We start from the raw sequence: 13,772 nt of genomic DNA on the forward strand, positions 1-13,772 counted from the left end.
GAGTATGTTGGTATTTGCGAACGACGAGCTCTAATTTATATTTAAGTGCATACCTGTCGCAGTCATTTTAACGTATCGAGCCTATAATAATCCATCTGTAGCACAACTGTCGCCTTACGACAGTTTGTTTCAAGTGAGGCCGCCATCTACAGAAGCGATTTGGCAGGGCCCACTGGAGAGACTTGACTTTGCAGCCATCCGTCGCTAGTGGCCGACCAAACACCAAGCTCCATCGCAAACAGCAGGACAATCTTGGGCTAGGGGGAACGTCAAAACCTTGCAAGCAATATCAGTGTAGCGTATCGAGCTGTACGTTTCGTTGCAGTAAGTCTTGGAAAAGAATGCACAGCACCTTTCTCATTTGCATTAGACGACACTGCATGTCGATACAATGCTTATTCCTGCAGTAAATAGGTGGGCCGGTGATTTTGCCCCGATCGGATATCGACGTGGACGGATGCTGTCATTAAACGATTCGCGAGTGGGAGCTTGGTCGGCTGCACTGCGGCTTGGAATTAGACGTTAACACCGGCCCAGTACGATGTTTTGAATGCGTTTTCGAATCGACAAATGTCTTCTTTCCGCAAGCACTAGCCCAAGACACAGCTGTTGTACCAGCAGACGAGGTGGCCGAGTGGTTAAGGCGTTGGACTGCTAATCCAATGTGCTCTGCACGCGTGGGTTCGAATCCCATCCTTGTCGATGCATTTTACGTGAAGCACGCGTTTGCGGTCACTCCTCCGTGCGAAACGCCACTCAGTAGTAACAACAACGCGTGTACGTGGCAAATAGCGTGTGAATGAAATACGAGACAAAACTGCCCACCAGATGAAAGCGCACAACATTCCATAGCGTATGCCCTTCGAATTAAACATCATTTCGAGATCTACAAACCAATCAAATTTCGGCTGCAGCTACGAGTATGTTGGTATTTGCGAACGACGAGCTCTAATTTATATTTAAGTGCATACCTGTCGCAGTCATTTTAACGTATCGAGCCTATAATAATCCATCTGTAGCACAACTGTCGCCTTACGACAGTTTGTTTCAAGTGAGGCCGCCATCTACAGAAGCGATTTGGCAGGGCCCACTGGAGAGACTTGACTTTGCAGCCATCCGTCGCTAGTGGCCGACCAAACACCAAGCTCCATCGCAAACAGCAGGACAATCTTGGGCTAGGGGGAACGTCAAAACCTTGCAAGCAATATCAGTGTAGCGTATCGAGCTGTACGTTTCGTTGCAGTAAGTCTTGGAAAAGAATGCACAGCACCTTTCTCATTTGCATTAGACGACACTGCATGTCGATACAATGCTTATTCCTGCAGTAAATAGGTGGGCCGGTGATTTTGCCCCGATCGGATATCGACGTGGACGGATGCTGTCATTAAACGATTCGCGAGTGGGAGCTTGGTCGGCTGCACTGCGGCTTGGAATTAGACGTTAACACCGGCCCAGTACGATGTTTTGAATGCGTTTTCGAATCGACAAATGTCTTCTTTCCGCAAGCACTAGCCCAAGACACAGCTGTTGTACCAGCAGACGAGGTGGCCGAGTGGTTAAGGCGTTGGACTGCTAATCCAATGTGCTCTGCACGCGTGGGTTCGAATCCCATCCTTGTCGATGCATTTTACGTGAAGCACGCGTTTGCGGTCACTCCTCCGTGCGAAACGCCACTCAGTAGTAACAACAACGCGTGTACGTGGCAAATAGCGTGTGAATGAAATACGAGACAAAACTGCCCACCAGATGAAAGCGCACAACATTCCATAGCGTATGCCCTTCGAATTAAACATCATTTCGAGATCTACAAACCAATCAAATTTCGGCTGCAGCTACGAGTATGTTGGTATTTGCGAACGACGAGCTCTAATTTATATTTAAGTGCATACCTGTCGCAGTCATTTTAACGTATCGAGCCTATAATAATCCATCTGTAGCACAACTGTCGCCTTACGACAGTTTGTTTCAAGTGAGGCCGCCATCTACAGAAGCGATTTGGCAGGGCCCACTGGAGAGACTTGACTTTGCAGCCATCCGTCGCTAGTGGCCGACCAAACACCAAGCTCCATCGCAAACAGCAGGACAATCTTGGGCTAGGGGGAACGTCAAAACCTTGCAAGCAATATCAGTGTAGCGTATCGAGCTGTACGTTTCGTTGCAGTAAGTCTTGGAAAAGAATGCACAGCACCTTTCTCATTTGCATTAGACGACACTGCATGTCGATACAATGCTTATTCCTGCAGTAAATAGGTGGGCCGGTGATTTTGCCCCGATCGGATATCGACGTGGACGGATGCTGTCATTAAACGATTCGCGAGTGGGAGCTTGGTCGGCTGCACTGCGGCTTGGAATTAGACGTTAACACCGGCCCAGTACGATGTTTTGAATGCGTTTTCGAATCGACAAATGTCTTCTTTCCGCAAGCACTAGCCCAAGACACAGCTGTTGTACCAGCAGACGAGGTGGCCGAGTGGTTAAGGCGTTGGACTGCTAATCCAATGTGCTCTGCACGCGTGGGTTCGAATCCCATCCTTGTCGATGCATTTTACGTGAAGCACGCGTTTGCGGTCACTCCTCCGTGCGAAACGCCACTCAGTAGTAACAACAACGCGTGTACGTGGCAAATAGCGTGTGAATGAAATACGAGACAAAACTGCCCACCAGATGAAAGCGCACAACATTCCATAGCGTATGCCCTTCGAATTAAACATCATTTCGAGATCTACAAACCAATCAAATTTCGGCTGCAGCTACGAGTATGTTGGTATTTGCGAACGACGAGCTCTAATTTATATTTAAGTGCATACCTGTCGCAGTCATTTTAACGTATCGAGCCTATAATAATCCATCTGTAGCACAACTGTCGCCTTACGACAGTTTGTTTCAAGTGAGGCCGCCATCTACAGAAGCGATTTGGCAGGGCCCACTGGAGAGACTTGACTTTGCAGCCATCCGTCGCTAGTGGCCGACCAAACACCAAGCTCCATCGCAAACAGCAGGACAATCTTGGGCTAGGGGGAACGTCAAAACCTTGCAAGCAATATCAGTGTAGCGTATCGAGCTGTACGTTTCGTTGCAGTAAGTCTTGGAAAAGAATGCACAGCACCTTTCTCATTTGCATTAGACGACACTGCATGTCGATACAATGCTTATTCCTGCAGTAAATAGGTGGGCCGGTGATTTTGCCCCGATCGGATATCGACGTGGACGGATGCTGTCATTAAACGATTCGCGAGTGGGAGCTTGGTCGGCTGCACTGCGGCTTGGAATTAGACGTTAACACCGGCCCAGTACGATGTTTTGAATGCGTTTTCGAATCGACAAATGTCTTCTTTCCGCAAGCACTAGCCCAAGACACAGCTGTTGTACCAGCAGACGAGGTGGCCGAGTGGTTAAGGCGTTGGACTGCTAATCCAATGTGCTCTGCACGCGTGGGTTCGAATCCCATCCTTGTCGATGCATTTTACGTGAAGCACGCGTTTGCGGTCACTCCTCCGTGCGAAACGCCACTCAGTAGTAACAACAACGCGTGTACGTGGCAAATAGCGTGTGAATGAAATACGAGACAAAACTGCCCACCAGATGAAAGCGCACAACATTCCATAGCGTATGCCCTTCGAATTAAACATCATTTCGAGATCTACAAACCAATCAAATTTCGGCTGCAGCTACGAGTATGTTGGTATTTGCGAACGACGAGCTCTAATTTATATTTAAGTGCATACCTGTCGCAGTCATTTTAACGTATCGAGCCTATAATAATCCATCTGTAGCACAACTGTCGCCTTACGACAGTTTGTTTCAAGTGAGGCCGCCATCTACAGAAGCGATTTGGCAGGGCCCACTGGAGAGACTTGACTTTGCAGCCATCCGTCGCTAGTGGCCGACCAAACACCAAGCTCCATCGCAAACAGCAGGACAATCTTGGGCTAGGGGGAACGTCAAAACCTTGCAAGCAATATCAGTGTAGCGTATCGAGCTGTACGTTTCGTTGCAGTAAGTCTTGGAAAAGAATGCACAGCACCTTTCTCATTTGCATTAGACGACACTGCATGTCGATACAATGCTTATTCCTGCAGTAAATAGGTGGGCCGGTGATTTTGCCCCGATCGGATATCGACGTGGACGGATGCTGTCATTAAACGATTCGCGAGTGGGAGCTTGGTCGGCTGCACTGCGGCTTGGAATTAGACGTTAACACCGGCCCAGTACGATGTTTTGAATGCGTTTTCGAATCGACAAATGTCTTCTTTCCGCAAGCACTAGCCCAAGACACAGCTGTTGTACCAGCAGACGAGGTGGCCGAGTGGTTAAGGCGTTGGACTGCTAATCCAATGTGCTCTGCACGCGTGGGTTCGAATCCCATCCTTGTCGATGCATTTTACGTGAAGCACGCGTTTGCGGTCACTCCTCCGTGCGAAACGCCACTCAGTAGTAACAACAACGCGTGTACGTGGCAAATAGCGTGTGAATGAAATACGAGACAAAACTGCCCACCAGATGAAAGCGCACAACATTCCATAGCGTATGCCCTTCGAATTAAACATCATTTCGAGATCTACAAACCAATCAAATTTCGGCTGCAGCTACGAGTATGTTGGTATTTGCGAACGACGAGCTCTAATTTATATTTAAGTGCATACCTGTCGCAGTCATTTTAACGTATCGAGCCTATAATAATCCATCTGTAGCACAACTGTCGCCTTACGACAGTTTGTTTCAAGTGAGGCCGCCATCTACAGAAGCGATTTGGCAGGGCCCACTGGAGAGACTTGACTTTGCAGCCATCCGTCGCTAGTGGCCGACCAAACACCAAGCTCCATCGCAAACAGCAGGACAATCTTGGGCTAGGGGGAACGTCAAAACCTTGCAAGCAATATCAGTGTAGCGTATCGAGCTGTACGTTTCGTTGCAGTAAGTCTTGGAAAAGAATGCACAGCACCTTTCTCATTTGCATTAGACGACACTGCATGTCGATACAATGCTTATTCCTGCAGTAAATAGGTGGGCCGGTGATTTTGCCCCGATCGGATATCGACGTGGACGGATGCTGTCATTAAACGATTCGCGAGTGGGAGCTTGGTCGGCTGCACTGCGGCTTGGAATTAGACGTTAACACCGGCCCAGTACGATGTTTTGAATGCGTTTTCGAATCGACAAATGTCTTCTTTCCGCAAGCACTAGCCCAAGACACAGCTGTTGTACCAGCAGACGAGGTGGCCGAGTGGTTAAGGCGTTGGACTGCTAATCCAATGTGCTCTGCACGCGTGGGTTCGAATCCCATCCTTGTCGATGCATTTTACGTGAAGCACGCGTTTGCGGTCACTCCTCCGTGCGAAACGCCACTCAGTAGTAACAACAACGCGTGTACGTGGCAAATAGCGTGTGAATGAAATACGAGACAAAACTGCCCACCAGATGAAAGCGCACAACATTCCATAGCGTATGCCCTTCGAATTAAACATCATTTCGAGATCTACAAACCAATCAAATTTCGGCTGCAGCTACGAGTATGTTGGTATTTGCGAACGACGAGCTCTAATTTATATTTAAGTGCATACCTGTCGCAGTCATTTTAACGTATCGAGCCTATAATAATCCATCTGTAGCACAACTGTCGCCTTACGACAGTTTGTTTCAAGTGAGGCCGCCATCTACAGAAGCGATTTGGCAGGGCCCACTGGAGAGACTTGACTTTGCAGCCATCCGTCGCTAGTGGCCGACCAAACACCAAGCTCCATCGCAAACAGCAGGACAATCTTGGGCTAGGGGGAACGTCAAAACCTTGCAAGCAATATCAGTGTAGCGTATCGAGCTGTACGTTTCGTTGCAGTAAGTCTTGGAAAAGAATGCACAGCACCTTTCTCATTTGCATTAGACGACACTGCATGTCGATACAATGCTTATTCCTGCAGTAAATAGGTGGGCCGGTGATTTTGCCCCGATCGGATATCGACGTGGACGGATGCTGTCATTAAACGATTCGCGAGTGGGAGCTTGGTCGGCTGCACTGCGGCTTGGAATTAGACGTTAACACCGGCCCAGTACGATGTTTTGAATGCGTTTTCGAATCGACAAATGTCTTCTTTCCGCAAGCACTAGCCCAAGACACAGCTGTTGTACCAGCAGACGAGGTGGCCGAGTGGTTAAGGCGTTGGACTGCTAATCCAATGTGCTCTGCACGCGTGGGTTCGAATCCCATCCTTGTCGATGCATTTTACGTGAAGCACGCGTTTGCGGTCACTCCTCCGTGCGAAACGCCACTCAGTAGTAACAACAACGCGTGTACGTGGCAAATAGCGTGTGAATGAAATACGAGACAAAACTGCCCACCAGATGAAAGCGCACAACATTCCATAGCGTATGCCCTTCGAATTAAACATCATTTCGAGATCTACAAACCAATCAAATTTCGGCTGCAGCTACGAGTATGTTGGTATTTGCGAACGACGAGCTCTAATTTATATTTAAGTGCATACCTGTCGCAGTCATTTTAACGTATCGAGCCTATAATAATCCATCTGTAGCACAACTGTCGCCTTACGACAGTTTGTTTCAAGTGAGGCCGCCATCTACAGAAGCGATTTGGCAGGGCCCACTGGAGAGACTTGACTTTGCAGCCATCCGTCGCTAGTGGCCGACCAAACACCAAGCTCCATCGCAAACAGCAGGACAATCTTGGGCTAGGGGGAACGTCAAAACCTTGCAAGCAATATCAGTGTAGCGTATCGAGCTGTACGTTTCGTTGCAGTAAGTCTTGGAAAAGAATGCACAGCACCTTTCTCATTTGCATTAGACGACACTGCATGTCGATACAATGCTTATTCCTGCAGTAAATAGGTGGGCCGGTGATTTTGCCCCGATCGGATATCGACGTGGACGGATGCTGTCATTAAACGATTCGCGAGTGGGAGCTTGGTCGGCTGCACTGCGGCTTGGAATTAGACGTTAACACCGGCCCAGTACGATGTTTTGAATGCGTTTTCGAATCGACAAATGTCTTCTTTCCGCAAGCACTAGCCCAAGACACAGCTGTTGTACCAGCAGACGAGGTGGCCGAGTGGTTAAGGCGTTGGACTGCTAATCCAATGTGCTCTGCACGCGTGGGTTCGAATCCCATCCTTGTCGATGCATTTTACGTGAAGCACGCGTTTGCGGTCACTCCTCCGTGCGAAACGCCACTCAGTAGTAACAACAACGCGTGTACGTGGCAAATAGCGTGTGAATGAAATACGAGACAAAACTGCCCACCAGATGAAAGCGCACAACATTCCATAGCGTATGCCCTTCGAATTAAACATCATTTCGAGATCTACAAACCAATCAAATTTCGGCTGCAGCTACGAGTATGTTGGTATTTGCGAACGACGAGCTCTAATTTATATTTAAGTGCATACCTGTCGCAGTCATTTTAACGTATCGAGCCTATAATAATCCATCTGTAGCACAACTGTCGCCTTACGACAGTTTGTTTCAAGTGAGGCCGCCATCTACAGAAGCGATTTGGCAGGGCCCACTGGAGAGACTTGACTTTGCAGCCATCCGTCGCTAGTGGCCGACCAAACACCAAGCTCCATCGCAAACAGCAGGACAATCTTGGGCTAGGGGGAACGTCAAAACCTTGCAAGCAATATCAGTGTAGCGTATCGAGCTGTACGTTTCGTTGCAGTAAGTCTTGGAAAAGAATGCACAGCACCTTTCTCATTTGCATTAGACGACACTGCATGTCGATACAATGCTTATTCCTGCAGTAAATAGGTGGGCCGGTGATTTTGCCCCGATCGGATATCGACGTGGACGGATGCTGTCATTAAACGATTCGCGAGTGGGAGCTTGGTCGGCTGCACTGCGGCTTGGAATTAGACGTTAACACCGGCCCAGTACGATGTTTTGAATGCGTTTTCGAATCGACAAATGTCTTCTTTCCGCAAGCACTAGCCCAAGACACAGCTGTTGTACCAGCAGACGAGGTGGCCGAGTGGTTAAGGCGTTGGACTGCTAATCCAATGTGCTCTGCACGCGTGGGTTCGAATCCCATCCTTGTCGATGCATTTTACGTGAAGCACGCGTTTGCGGTCACTCCTCCGTGCGAAACGCCACTCAGTAGTAACAACAACGCGTGTACATGGCAAATAGCGTGTGAATGAAATACGAGACAAAACTGCCCACCAGATGAAAGCGCACAACATTCCATAGCGTATGCCCTTCGAATTAAACATCATTTCGAGATCTACAAACCAATCAAATTTCGGCTGCAGCTACGAGTATGTTGGTATTTGCGAACGACGAGCTCTAATTTATATTTAAGTGCATACCTGTCGCAGTCATTTTAACGTATCGAGCCTATAATAATCCATCTGTAGCACAACTGTCGCCTTACGACAGTTTGTTTCAAGTGAGGCCGCCATCTACAGAAGCGATTTGGCAGGGCCCACTGGAGAGACTTGACTTTGCAGCCATCCGTCGCTAGTGGCCGACCAAACACCAAGCTCCATCGCAAACAGCAGGACAATCTTGGGCTAGGGGGAACGTCAAAACCTTGCAAGCAATATCAGTGTAGCGTATCGAGCTGTACGTTTCGTTGCAGTAAGTCTTGGAAAAGAATGCACAGCACCTTTCTCATTTGCATTAGACGACACTGCATGTCGATACAATGCTTATTCCTGCAGTAAATAGGTGGGCCGGTGATTTTGCCCCGATCGGATATCGACGTGGACGGATGCTGTCATTAAACGATTCGCGAGTGGGAGCTTGGTCGGCTGCACTGCGGCTTGGAATTAGACGTTAACACCGGCCCAGTACGATGTTTTGAATGCGTTTTCGAATCGACAAATGTCTTCTTTCCGCAAGCACTAGCCCAAGACACAGCTGTTGTACCAGCAGACGAGGTGGCCGAGTGGTTAAGGCGTTGGACTGCTAATCCAATGTGCTCTGCACGCGTGGGTTCGAATCCCATCCTTGTCGATGCATTTTACGTGAAGCACGCGTTTGCGGTCACTCCTCCGTGCGAAACGCCACTCAGTAGTAACAACAACGCGTGTACGTGGCAAATAGCGTGTGAATGAAATACGAGACAAAACTGCCCACCAGATGAAAGCGCACAACATTCCATAGCGTATGCCCTTCGAATTAAACATCATTTCGAGATCTACAAACCAATCAAATTTCGGCTGCAGCTACGAGTATGTTGGTATTTGCGAACGACGAGCTCTAATTTATATTTAAGTGCATACCTGTCGCAGTCATTTTAACGTATCGAGCCTATAATAATCCATCTGTAGCACAACTGTCGCCTTACGACAGTTTGTTTCAAGTGAGGCCGCCATCTACAGAAGCGATTTGGCAGGGCCCACTGGAGAGACTTGACTTTGCAGCCATCCGTCGCTAGTGGCCGACCAAACACCAAGCTCCATCGCAAACAGCAGGACAATCTTGGGCTAGGGGGAACGTCAAAACCTTGCAAGCAATATCAGTGTAGCGTATCGAGCTGTACGTTTCGTTGCAGTAAGTCTTGGAAAAGAATGCACAGCACCTTTCTCATTTGCATTAGACGACACTGCATGTCGATACAATGCTTATTCCTGCAGTAAATAGGTGGGCCGGTGATTTTGCCCCGATCGGATATCGACGTGGACGGATGCTGTCATTAAACGATTCGCGAGTGGGAGCTTGGTCGGCTGCACTGCGGCTTGGAATTAGACGTTAACACCGGCCCAGTACGATGTTTTGAATGCGTTTTCGAATCGACAAATGTCTTCTTTCCGCAAGCACTAGCCCAAGACACAGCTGTTGTACCAGCAGACGAGGTGGCCGAGTGGTTAAGGCGTTGGACTGCTAATCCAATGTGCTCTGCACGCGTGGGTTCGAATCCCATCCTTGTCGATGCATTTTACGTGAAGCACGCGTTTGCGGTCACTCCTCCGTGCGAAACGCCACTCAGTAGTAACAACAACGCGTGTACGTGGCAAATAGCGTGTGAATGAAATACGAGACAAAACTGCCCACCAGATGAAAGCGCACAACATTCCATAGCGTATGCCCTTCGAATTAAACATCATTTCGAGATCTACAAACCAATCAAATTTCGGCTGCAGCTACGAGTATGTTGGTATTTGCGAACGACGAGCTCTAATTTATATTTAAGTGCATACCTGTCGCAGTCATTTTAACGTATCGAGCCTATAATAATCCATCTGTAGCACAACTGTCGCCTTACGACAGTTTGTTTCAAGTGAGGCCGCCATCTACAGAAGCGATTTGGCAGGGCCCACTGGAGAGACTTGACTTTGCAGCCATCCGTCGCTAGTGGCCGACCAAACACCAAGCTCCATCGCAAACAGCAGGACAATCTTGGGCTAGGGGGAACGTCAAAACCTTGCAAGCAATATCAGTGTAGCGTATCGAGCTGTACGTTTCGTTGCAGTAAGTCTTGGAAAAGAATGCACAGCACCTTTCTCATTTGCATTAGACGACACTGCATGTCGATACAATGCTTATTCCTGCAGTAAATAGGTGGGCCGGTGATTTTGCCCCGATCGGATATCGACGTGGACGGATGCTGTCATTAAACGATTCGCGAGTGGGAGCTTGGTCGGCTGCACTGCGGCTTGGAATTAGACGTTAACACCGGCCCAGTACGATGTTTTGAATGCGTTTTCGAATCGACAAATGTCTTCTTTCCGCAAGCACTAGCCCAAGACACAGCTGTTGTACCAGCAGACGAGGTGGCCGAGTGGTTAAGGCGTTGGACTGCTAATCCAATGTGCTCTGCACGCGTGGGTTCGAATCCCATCCTTGTCGATGCATTTTACGTGAAGCACGCGTTTGCGGTCACTCCTCCGTGCGAAACGCCACTCAGTAGTAACAACAACGCGTGTACGTGGCAAATAGCGTGTGAATGAAATACGAGACAAAACTGCCCACCAGATGAAAGCGCACAACATTCCATAGCGTATGCCCTTCGAATTAAACATCATTTCGAGATCTACAAACCAATCAAATTTCGGCTGCAGCTACGAGTATGTTGGTATTTGCGAACGACGAGCTCTAATTTATATTTAAGTGCATACCTGTCGCAGTCATTTTAACGTATCGAGCCTATAATAATCCATCTGTAGCACCAAACACCAAGCTCCATCGCAAACAGCAGGACAATCTTGGGCTAGGGGGAACGTCAAAACCTTGCAAGCAATATCAGTGTAGCGTATCGAGCTGTACGTTTCGTTGCAGTAAGTCTTGGAAAAGAATGCACAGCACCTTTCTCATTTGCATTAGACGACACTGCATGTCGATACAATGCTTATTCCTGCAGTAAATAGGTGGGCCGGTGATTTTGCCCCGATCGGATATCGACGTGGACGGATGCTGTCATTAAACGATTCGCGAGTGGGAGCTTGGTCGGCTGCACTGCGGCTTGGAATTAGACGTTAACACCGGCCCAGTACGATGTTTTGAATGCGTTTTCGAATCGACAAATGTCTTCTTTCCGCAAGCACTAGCCCAAGACACAGCTGTTGTACCAGCAGACGAGGTGGCCGAGTGGTTAAGGCGTTGGACTGCTAATCCAATGTGCTCTGCACGCGTGGGTTCGAATCCCATCCTTGTCGATGCATTTTACGTGAAGCACGCGTTTGCGGTCACTCCTCCGTGCGAAACGCCACTCAGTAGTAACAACAACGCGTGTACGTGGCAAATAGCGTGTGAATGAAATACGAGACAAAACTGCCCACCAGATGAAAGCGCACAACATTCCATAGCGTATGCCCTTCGAATTAAACATCATTTCGAGATCTACAAACCAATCAAATTTCGGCTGCAGCTACGAGTATGTTGGTATTTGCGAACGACGAGCTCTAATTTATATTTAAGTGCATACCTGTCGCAGTCATTTTAACGTATCGAGCCTATAATAATCCATCTGTAGCACAACTGTCGCCTTACGACAGTTTGTTTCAAGTGAGGCCGCCATCTACAGAAGCGATTTGGCAGGGCCCACTGGAGAGACTTGACTTTGCAGCCATCCGTCGCTAGTGGCCGACCAAACACCAAGCTCCATCGCAAACAGCAGGACAATCTTGGGCTAGGGGGAACGTCAAAACCTTGCAAGCAATATCAGTGTAGCGTATCGAGCTGTACGTTTCGTTGCAGTAAGTCTTGGAAAAGAATGCACAGCACCTTTCTCATTTGCATTAGACGACACTGCATGTCGATACAATGCTTATTCCTGCAGTAAATAGGTGGGCCGGTGATTTTGCCCCGATCGGATATCGACGTGGACGGATGCTGTCATTAAACGATTCGCGAGTGGGAGCTTGGTCGGCTGCACTGCGGCTTGGAATTAGACGTTAACACCGGCCCAGTACGATGTTTTGAATGCGTTTTCGAATCGACAAATGTCTTCTTTCCGCAAGCACTAGCCCAAGACACAGCTGTTGTACCAGCAGACGAGGTGGCCGAGTGGTTAAGGCGTTGGACTGCTAATCCAATGTGCTCTGCACGCGTGGGTTCGAATCCCATCCTTGTCGATGCATTTTACGTGAAGCACGCGTTTGCGGTCACTCCTCCGTGCGAAACGCCACTCAGTAGTAACAACAACGCGTGTACGTGGCAAATAGCGTGTGAATGAAATACGAGACAAAACTGCCCACCAGATGAAAGCGCACAACATTCCATAGCGTATGCCCTTCGAATTAAACATCATTTCGAGATCTACAAACCAATCAAATTTCGGCTGCAGCTACGAGTATGTTGGTATTTGCGAACGACGAGCTCTAATTTATATTTAAGTGCATACCTGTCGCAGTCATTTTAACGTATCGAGCCTATAATAATCCATCTGTAGCACAACTGTCGCCTTACGACAGTTTGTTTCAAGTGAGGCCGCCATCTACAGAAGCGATTTGGCAGGGCCCACTGGAGAGACTTGACTTTGCAGCCATCCGTCGCTAGTGGCCGACCAAACACCAAGCTCCATCGCAAACAGCAGGACAATCTTGGGCTAGGGGGAACGTCAAAACCTTGCAAGCAATATCAGTGTAGCGTATCGAGCTGTACGTTTCGTTGCAGTAAGTCTTGGAAAAGAATGCACAGCACCTTTCTCATTTGCATTAGACGACACTGCATGTCGATACAATGCTTATTCCTGCAGTAAATAGGTGGGCCGGTGATTTTGCCCCGATCGGATATCGACGTGGACGGATGCTGTCATTAAACGATTCGCGAGTGGGAGCTTGGTCGGCTGCACTGCGGCTTGGAATTAGACGTTAACACCGGCCCAGTACGATGTTTTGAATGCGTTTTCGAATCGACAAATGTCTTCTTTCCGCAAGCACTAGCCCAAGACACAGCTGTTGTACCAGCAGACGAGGTGGCCGAGTGGTTAAGGCGTTGGACTGCTAATCCAATGTGCTCTGCACGCGTGGGTTCGAATCCCATCCTTGTCGATGCATTTTACGTGAAGCACGCGTTTGCGGTCACTCCTCCGTGCGAAACGCCACTCAGTAGTAACAACAACGCGTGTACGTGGCAAATAGCGTGTGAATGAAATACGAGACAAAACTGCCCACCAGATGAAAGCGCACAACATTCCATAGCGTATGCCCTTCGAATTAAACATCATTTCGAGATCTACAAACCAATCAAATTTCGGCTGCAGCTACGAGTATGTTGGTATTTGCGAACGACGAGCTCTAATTTATATTTAAGTGCATACCTGTCGCAGTCATTTTAACGTATCGAGCCTATAATAATCCATCTGTAGCACAACTGTCGCC

General features: G+C 48.5%; 15 non-coding genes across 15 annotated transcripts; all 15 read left to right on the top strand.

The window, feature by feature from the left end:
• Positions 1-620: 620 nt before the first annotated feature.
• Trnas-gcu lies at positions 621-702 on the top strand. Its single transcript has one exon. It is a non-coding gene; the product is annotated as a tRNA-Ser (tRNA).
• Positions 703-1,538: 836 nt separating this feature from the next.
• Trnas-gcu lies at positions 1,539-1,620 on the top strand. The gene has a single exon. It is a non-coding gene; the product is annotated as a tRNA-Ser (tRNA).
• An 836-nt stretch (positions 1,621-2,456) lies between these two features.
• On the top strand, positions 2,457-2,538 carry Trnas-gcu. The gene has a single exon. It is a non-coding gene; the product is annotated as a tRNA-Ser (tRNA).
• An 836-nt stretch (positions 2,539-3,374) lies between these two features.
• On the top strand, positions 3,375-3,456 carry Trnas-gcu. Its single transcript has one exon. It is a non-coding gene; the product is annotated as a tRNA-Ser (tRNA).
• An 836-nt stretch (positions 3,457-4,292) lies between these two features.
• On the top strand, positions 4,293-4,374 carry Trnas-gcu. Its single transcript has one exon. It is a non-coding gene; the product is annotated as a tRNA-Ser (tRNA).
• An 836-nt stretch (positions 4,375-5,210) lies between these two features.
• Positions 5,211-5,292, top strand: Trnas-gcu. The gene has a single exon. It is a non-coding gene; the product is annotated as a tRNA-Ser (tRNA).
• An 836-nt stretch (positions 5,293-6,128) lies between these two features.
• Positions 6,129-6,210, top strand: Trnas-gcu. Its single transcript has one exon. It is a non-coding gene; the product is annotated as a tRNA-Ser (tRNA).
• An 836-nt stretch (positions 6,211-7,046) lies between these two features.
• Positions 7,047-7,128, top strand: Trnas-gcu. The gene has a single exon. It is a non-coding gene; the product is annotated as a tRNA-Ser (tRNA).
• An 836-nt stretch (positions 7,129-7,964) lies between these two features.
• Trnas-gcu lies at positions 7,965-8,046 on the top strand. Its single transcript has one exon. It is a non-coding gene; the product is annotated as a tRNA-Ser (tRNA).
• An 836-nt stretch (positions 8,047-8,882) lies between these two features.
• Trnas-gcu lies at positions 8,883-8,964 on the top strand. The gene has a single exon. It is a non-coding gene; the product is annotated as a tRNA-Ser (tRNA).
• An 836-nt stretch (positions 8,965-9,800) lies between these two features.
• Positions 9,801-9,882, top strand: Trnas-gcu. Its single transcript has one exon. It is a non-coding gene; the product is annotated as a tRNA-Ser (tRNA).
• Positions 9,883-10,718: 836 nt separating this feature from the next.
• Positions 10,719-10,800, top strand: Trnas-gcu. The gene has a single exon. It is a non-coding gene; the product is annotated as a tRNA-Ser (tRNA).
• Positions 10,801-11,524: 724 nt separating this feature from the next.
• Positions 11,525-11,606, top strand: Trnas-gcu. The gene has a single exon. It is a non-coding gene; the product is annotated as a tRNA-Ser (tRNA).
• An 836-nt stretch (positions 11,607-12,442) lies between these two features.
• On the top strand, positions 12,443-12,524 carry Trnas-gcu. The gene has a single exon. It is a non-coding gene; the product is annotated as a tRNA-Ser (tRNA).
• An 836-nt stretch (positions 12,525-13,360) lies between these two features.
• On the top strand, positions 13,361-13,442 carry Trnas-gcu. The gene has a single exon. It is a non-coding gene; the product is annotated as a tRNA-Ser (tRNA).
• The last annotated feature ends 330 nt before the right edge of the window (positions 13,443-13,772 follow it).

Source organism: Schistocerca piceifrons, chromosome 2 (assembly GCF_021461385.2).
Source record: "Schistocerca piceifrons isolate TAMUIC-IGC-003096 chromosome 2, iqSchPice1.1, whole genome shotgun sequence".
NCBI lineage: Eukaryota > Metazoa > Arthropoda > Insecta > Orthoptera > Acrididae > Schistocerca > Schistocerca piceifrons.